This window comes from Amblyomma americanum, chromosome 2 (genome assembly GCF_052857255.1).
Source record: "Amblyomma americanum isolate KBUSLIRL-KWMA chromosome 2, ASM5285725v1, whole genome shotgun sequence".
NCBI classification, from domain to species: domain Eukaryota; kingdom Metazoa; phylum Arthropoda; class Arachnida; order Ixodida; family Ixodidae; genus Amblyomma; species Amblyomma americanum.
In genome coordinates, this window is record NC_135498.1 from 172,949,401 (window position 1) to 172,957,251 (window position 7,851).

Below are 7,851 nucleotides of genomic sequence, written 5' to 3' on the forward strand. Positions count from 1 at the left end.
TATGGGTACGAAGGCAGCAAAAAGCAGCATTTACCATTCACTGAACTCGGCTCGTGGGGCGTGTATGGTACCTCTTGATGTACTTCGGATGGGGCTGTACAAAAAAAAATAAACATAATGTTCTGAACATGTACTACGGGCTATATTGAAGTATGGGTACGAAGGCAGCAAAAAGCAGCATTTACCATTCACTGAACTCGGCTCGTGGGGCGTGTATGGTACCTCTTGATGTACTTCGGATGGGGCTGTACAAAAAAAAATAAACATAATGTTCTGAACATGTACTACGGGCTATATTGAAGTATGGGTACGAAGGCAGCAAAAAGCAGCATTTACCATTCACTGAACTCGGCTCGTGGGGCGTGTATGGTACCTCTTGATGTACTTCGGATGGGGCTGTACAAAAAAAAATAAACATAATGTTATGAACATGTACTACGGGCTATATTGAAGTATGGGTACGAAGGCAGCAAAAAGCAGCATTTACCATTCACTGAACTCGGCTCGTGGGGCGTGTATGGTACCTCTTGATGTACTTCGGATGGGGCTGTACAAAAAAAAATAAACATAATGTTCTGAACATGTACTACGGGCTATATTGAAGTATGGGTACGAAGGCAGCAAAAAGCAGCATTTACCATTCACTGAACTCGGCTCGTGGGGCGTGTATGGTACCTCTTGATGTACTTCGGATGGGGCTGTACAAAAAAAAATAAACATAATGTTATGAACATGTACTACGGGCTATATTGAAGTATGAGTACGAAGGCAGCCGCTTACAGCAGGATTTACTTGTAGCGGTGAACTTTACTGCTGACTCACTGAAGTCTGCTGAGACTGCTGCTGGGGTACCGAGTGCTGCATGAAAAATCACACTATCATCTGATACAAGAAAAATATTAAAACCTAACTCACCATTGGTTAAATCTGGTTCATGGCGCGCATTTGGTAGCTCAAGGCACTCTTTAGATGGGGCTGAGAGAGGTATGAAACTAATGTAGAAACTGACTATCGGAGCCAAATTCAGCAGGAAATAAAAAAAGATGCTTACAAAAGCGATCCCTCGAAGATGGAACAGGCCCTATTGCTGCGACACTGCATGCAGCGGGCAAGGATGTCCTGGCTGAAGGCGCTGCATGAAAGATCAGAGAGAGGTGGTTTATGAATAGTAAGGATTGCTAATACATTTCGCCAAACGTTATTTCCGCGCCGCATCAGGTAGCAGCGAGAATTGAGAAGTAAAATTATTGCAGGAATGTACGAAATTCAGACGCAATTAAAACGGGTACGACTTACAAAAGACTTCATTGGGATTTATGGCGGGTATCGAGGCATGGAATGTAGCGGGCAGCAAAGCGGAGGTACAAGAGACTGCACGAAAAATCATTTCCTTCATATCACGCGCTCAAAAAAAATGAAAAATTGACGTTTACCATTGGTTAAATCAGGCTCATGGCGCGCCTCAGATAGCTCGGAGCTCCCTCCATCTGCTGCTAATGAACATTGGTTGTAAGAACGCATGACCACACACTAAATTCATGCGCCATCACAAAGAACATCGCTTACAGAGTTTTTCATTCGAAGAAGAGCCAGACTCTGCTCTGGAGACATTGCAGGAATCAGGCAAACCCGCACTGTTTAAACTTGCTGCAGAAAAAAAATAAGGCGATGAGCTACATCGCTAAGTGACAGAACTGATACGAATAAATGGACAAAGAAAGAAAAAACCAGCAATTATCACTCACTTCTGTTTTCCCGAGGGTCAATTCTTAGTCGGAGCGGTTTCCTTGGTTTTACAGCAGGTCTGTGCGAGAAAAGCTTCGGAACCGCATTTGGCTTCAGCTTCTTTTTCCCATATTTTTGCAATATGAGTGGTTCAAACTGATCGTCACTGAAATGTGCCTAGAATGAAAAGCGAAGATTAGGTCTTTCATGAAGGATGAATCAATTTCCGTCAAATGACGCGGCTAAAAATTTATATAGTTAAACAGCAATACCAACTATTTATTCGCATAACCATCCCTGTAATATTACGAAAGGTACTGAGAGCCCATCGCAGCTAGAACTCCGTATTCGCGTCGAAATAAAAGCTGTTAAGAAATATCTAAGGGTAAGACGCGAGATGCCACGGCTGAACGAAAAATTACAAGAAACCGATAAAAATAACAATTTATGATGTATTTAATTTGAAATCAGTCATCGCAAACTGATTTCACGAAATGAAATAATTCAAAACGAAGATATATATAAAGCGATCTAAATAAATAAGAATAAATGACACCTAATTAAGATGTTAAGCAGAAAATTGAAAGGATAATTAGGGGATCGTTATTATACAACGAAAGGAGCGAGCAGTCTACGATTCCAAGGTGGACGCATGGGGATGTTTTGTTTGTAATGTTTATAGTTTTTTACATTGAGCTGAATCAGTCTTGTAATGATTTGATTGAGAAAGAAATTAAAGTAAAGCGGAAAGAAAGACAACGGGCCGATGGCGGGATGGCGCCATCGGCCCGTTGTTTTTTCTTCCACTTTACTTTAATTTCTTTCTCAATCAAATCATTACAAGACTGATTCAGCTCAATGTAAACTACTATAAACATTACAAACAAAACATCCCCATGCGTCCACCTTGGAATCGTAGACTGCTCCCCCCTTTCGTTGTACCCAATTAAGGTGATTATACAATACCCGAACGTAGTTCACTGGCTACTTCAGCTCATATCTCGTGATTCCAGATTAAGGAACACTCCTTCCGTAAATTTACTAAAAGAATATTTCTGCATGGATTACACCTCGTCTAGTAAACTTGGGAAAAGCGAGAAAGTGAAAGAGGTGCCTTACCTCGCACACAACGCTGCTTCTTGTCGGCACGAAGTTTTTTCTCCCGATATAATGAAGCCATTGCTTCGTCTTCAAGCGATCCCGCTTTCCTTGAGGTACCATGAAAACTGCGTAGCCATCCTCAGGCCGGTTTGAACAGTTATATGCGCAACACTGTGGCATTTGGCGAGCGCGCCGCAAAGAAAAACAACGTGCGCAAGGTCTCCTTTGCTTGAGTGGGTGAAAAATGGCGCGCGAAGAACGAAAAGCTTCACAAAGAATGCAAAAAGCGCGCGTGTAACCATGGCGACCCCGGGGACAGCCAGAGTGACCAATTAGCGCGAAGCGGAACGCGCCGCGCGTCTGCGCGCGGCGTCGCGCAGAGGGTGCCCGCGCGGTGATCTGAATCCGAGTAGGTGGCGAGGAGGTGAGGAGAGGAGGTGATGCGGCGGCGGCAAAGTACAAAGCGTCGCGGTACTTTCTCTTTATCGAGGGACTTTAGCGGCGCAGCAACTTAGCTTGTCAAGGGAGCGTTAGGGCGCTGTTGCCTTTCGACGCAGCACCGGCCTTGTACAAGGGCGTTAGCAGGGAAAAATTTGCATCTTGTAGATTTAGAATCCGGGCAGGTTGTCCGGGCACAACAGCGTCTGTAAAGTTGAGTGCGTTCCGTACAATGGAAAGGCAGCACGCCCACCCTGCAGCCCTGGCAGGTGGCAGTTAAATTAATGGTTGATTGCGAGAGCTTGGTCACCCAATGAACGCGGCGGCCTATATATTTGCCCCGGTTGACGCCACAACGACAGTTTTCATCACACTTCACACGATTGTCGCGTGGCTAATCTACCGCCCTCTACCAGCGAATCGAAAGGTCAAAGTTCGAAGGTCAAGATTCAGGTGGTGTGACACCATCATAGACCACATGTGGTAAGGCCTATAGCCACACTTGACCTCTGGCTCACTTGAAGATCAGCCGGCAACTCTCGGCGAAATCAGCTTTACGTAGCGTAGTGAACCTCTCGCTTCAAAATCATGCTTCCCTCCTCTCAATATTCGCAGAGCCTTAACTAGCGGTGTTTTCTGCCGGGTCGTTTCGCAGCTTTCAATGTGAAGGTGTTTATAATTCTCACAAGATGAAAAGTTCTCCACCGAATCTGTCATCGGCATTTGTCCCCAGACCGTGTCACCGGAAGACGCGTGACGTCATAGTCGTGGCGACATAAGTGTGGTAAAGGTTATAAAATTGATGCCGATGTAGAGAGAGTAAACTTTATTGTTCCAATTGAGAGGTTTGGTTGCGTGCCCGGAGACTGCCGATGTAGAGTGTAGTAATGATACTTAATCTCAGTCCCAGTCCTGTACCAGCTGCGGCCACAGTATCCCTGTAAACTTCTTAATCTCGTCCGCCGACCTAACTTTCTGCCGCCCCCTGCTGCGCCTGCCTTCTCTTGGCATCCACTCCGTTACCATTAAGAACCAGCGGTTATCTAGCCTTCGCATTACATGCCCTGCCCAAGACCATTCCTTCCGCTTGATTTCGACTAGGATGTCAAGAACCCGCGTTTGTTCCTTCACACACTCTGCCGCTTACGGTCTCTTAACGTTGCACCTATCATTTTTCTTTCCATAGCTGGCTGCATTGTCCTTAACTTAAGCTGAACCCTTTCCGTAAGCCTCCACGTTTCTGCCCCGTAGGTGAGTACCGGCATGATACAGCTGTTGTGTTCTTTTCTCTTAAGAGATACGGGTAAACTGCCATTCATGTTCTAAGAGAACCTGCCATATGCGCTCCACCCCAATCTTATTCTTCTAGTTATTTCCCTCTCATGATCCGGATTAGTGGCCGCTACCTGCCCTACGCCAGCCGCCTCCTCTCTACATCAAAGCTCAATTACCCCATCACAGAACGACAGTGCTTAGCCCTAATGTGGGCAGCGGGGAAATTTCGCCCGTATTTATTCGGCCGCCCTTTCACGCTTGTCACAGAGCACCATGCGCTCCGCTCGCTCTCCCCTTTGTAAGACCCTACGGGTCGGCTACAGGTCGTTCGGCTTCAGAGTCCCAAGAGTACGGTCACATATTGGTCCATATGTATGGTCGGCTACACGCAGATGTCGACTGCCTCTCCCGTTGTCCCGTGTCCCGTCTGAAACAACTACCCGTAACTGCTCGCCGGCCTGTTCTCCCTCTCTGCCTTTGCTAACATTGACGAAGAACAGCGCCATTATCCAGAGCTCAGCGGCATCATCGACCACCTCCACTCCGCTTCATCTGACCCTTCGATGTAATAGTTCTCCGTGATAACATTTATACCACCGCAGCCTTGACCCTACTGGCCCCACCTCCTACTCGTTGTTCCCAAGCACTATCCCAGTGCTGTTCTTCAAGAACTACTGGACATATGCGTGTGTCACGAACTTAATATCGCGTACGTAGTAGATTCTTTTGACCTCACCTCTATTGCTCTGTATGCCGTTATGTTGGTCCATGTGATCTCTGCCAGCGCCGAAAACGACCTAACATTCTCCCAGCGGGCCTTTCCTAGTCCACTGACGTCCCACCCAAACCTCACTACAGCGTTGGACTGGACCTTCTGGATTCATTTCCTGATTCTACCTCCGGACATATATCAGTTGCGATTGCCACGGACTGTACTGCCCGATACGCAACCACGCGGGCACTTCTCACCAGTAGTGCTGATATTCGCGTATTGAGCTATGTGGCGGTAGTGGCAGAGAGATGTGCGCTGCATGCGTTGACGTGGACAACGTTGTGGCAGAAACACGGCAGTAGAATCCATGATTTGGGCCAGCATGAACTTTGGGACACAAACGAAGAGAGACACGTGGAATACGGAACACACTGCTGACTAACAACTTTAATGAAAAGGCGCGGAACGCGCGGAAATATATACAGTGGTAAAGGTGGAGAGAAGGATGGAAGAGAAGGCAAAGGGCATGGCGAAAGAAGGCCGCACCAAAAGCAAATGTAACAACAATCCTTAGAACAGATGACGAAACAGCCGTTACCGGGAAAGCGAAATCACTGAACCCCCCACAATCTTAGGCCGCGTTGCAAAACTGTGCGCACGTGATGGGAATTTGTTTGTGTCCCAAAGTTCATGCTGGCCCAAATCATGGATTCATACCAACTGGCCCAGAAAAATGCCATTTTACGGCAGTAGAAGAATGCACGTTGACATTTACAACGTGGCTGCAGAAACGCTGCACTGGAGCATAGGCCACCGGCGTACGTTGGGTAAATTGGCATTGCCGATGGAAAAGTTGAGGACGCGCATCACTTGCTGCCTGGGTCAGTGGAAACCTCAGTCGCGCTTTCAGGTACGTGGCGGTGGTGTCCGCATGGAAAAAACAACGCTTTCGCGCAATATTTCGCACTATAGCTAACTCCTTTCTTTAAAAGGGAGAGTGCTAGAGGACAGCTTACTCTCTTTTTAGTCCCATATAAGCGTGTTCTTATTTAGAGCGTAGTTCCACCAAGTACCAAACGGGCACAAACTTTCCCCTGGCAAAATGCTCGGATTCTCAGGGGTGAATTGTGTTGAGCAGTGCTAGGTTGGGTCAAGTTTTATGGTACATAAGCCGCTAAGGCTATTGTAAGTCAAGCACGAGGTTGAAGAAATGGTGACGTGCTTGGAAAAACGGGTATTTGACCCTTTCCCTCGAGCAGTCTGGAACTCGTTCCAGTGGAACTCTTCCGTTTCGGCTGCCCTTCGCATTTTGAATCAAATCAAGCTATGATCATCATTAAAATGTTTTACCGTTTGTCAGTCATCTCAGCCGTCAACAAGAACGTGCACCTCCCGACAGTTTTTTTTTTTCGTTCGAGAAGTGTGCCATGAGGCATAAGTTGAAAAAAGGAAGGGGGGAAGGAATGCACGGGATAGAAACTTAAAAGAAGGAGTGAAGAACCGTTGCGCTGAGGTAGTCGCAGAGGTTGCTAATGAAACGGTTGTCCATAGTCCACTTCACGTAGTCACTTTCGCTGTTCCACCGCAGGCCAACCTCCCTGAGGAGCCGTTTTCTGATAGCAGCCGTCTCTGGGCACGTCCACAACAAATGCCGCACATCACAAATGTCCGGTGCAGCGCTACACTGAGGGCGCCTGTCAGGTGCTGGCAGCTCTTTGGCACGCCACCGATGACGGACATATGGTGTCAGAGCCGCCCCTGCCCGAATCCGGCGCACGGATACCGCCTCGTGCCGAGTAAGACTACGGGGGAGAGGGTGCGAACACGGAGGAATTAGAGCACATGTTCGCTGGCGCAGAATTTCGGAATCGGAAACATGGGACAGGAACAACCCCCGACAGTTGTCGGAAAGGAAATTCTTTTTGTACTTCTGCTCCCTTTTTTCACAAAACGACTCTCACGCGGCGCATGCAAGCTCGAAACTGCGTCGAAATATGGAATAGTCGGAAAACCATTGCAGCTCAAATAAAAAAAATGCATGCGAGAAGCTTGCATTTTTTGCTCAACCAGAGCCAACGACTTTTGGGGCCGTGAAAAATGCCGAGAGCAAACATATTTGTATGTATACCTACGCAGGACACATAAAAGCGAAAACTGAAAAGTGTGCAGCGTGCGTGCGTGCCGGATTTAGACAAATGTGGGCCCTGGGCGAAGCGCGATCAAAGGGATCATTATTATTGTTATTATTATAAGGAAAACAAAACACGCTTGAAACGCGTGCTGTTGTAAACACCAACACATACGTTCATTTTGTGATTAATCTGCATTCTGTTTTCAGCAAATGCTAGGTTTTAAGGAAAGGTTTAGTGCACTGAAGACGAACAAGAACATAGAAAAAACAACACAGCTCAGATGTCGATCCTTCTGAAGCTAGACTTTATTTGCATCACTAAGTTTATTCCCGTGAGGAGACGCATGGTTGTATCCAAAAGATTCTTTATTAAAATTCAAGCATCAGACTGCAGTAATCGTTATACACGTTACTCTATAAATATGCAATAGTTACATACATTACTTGAGGTAATACACACACCATAAAA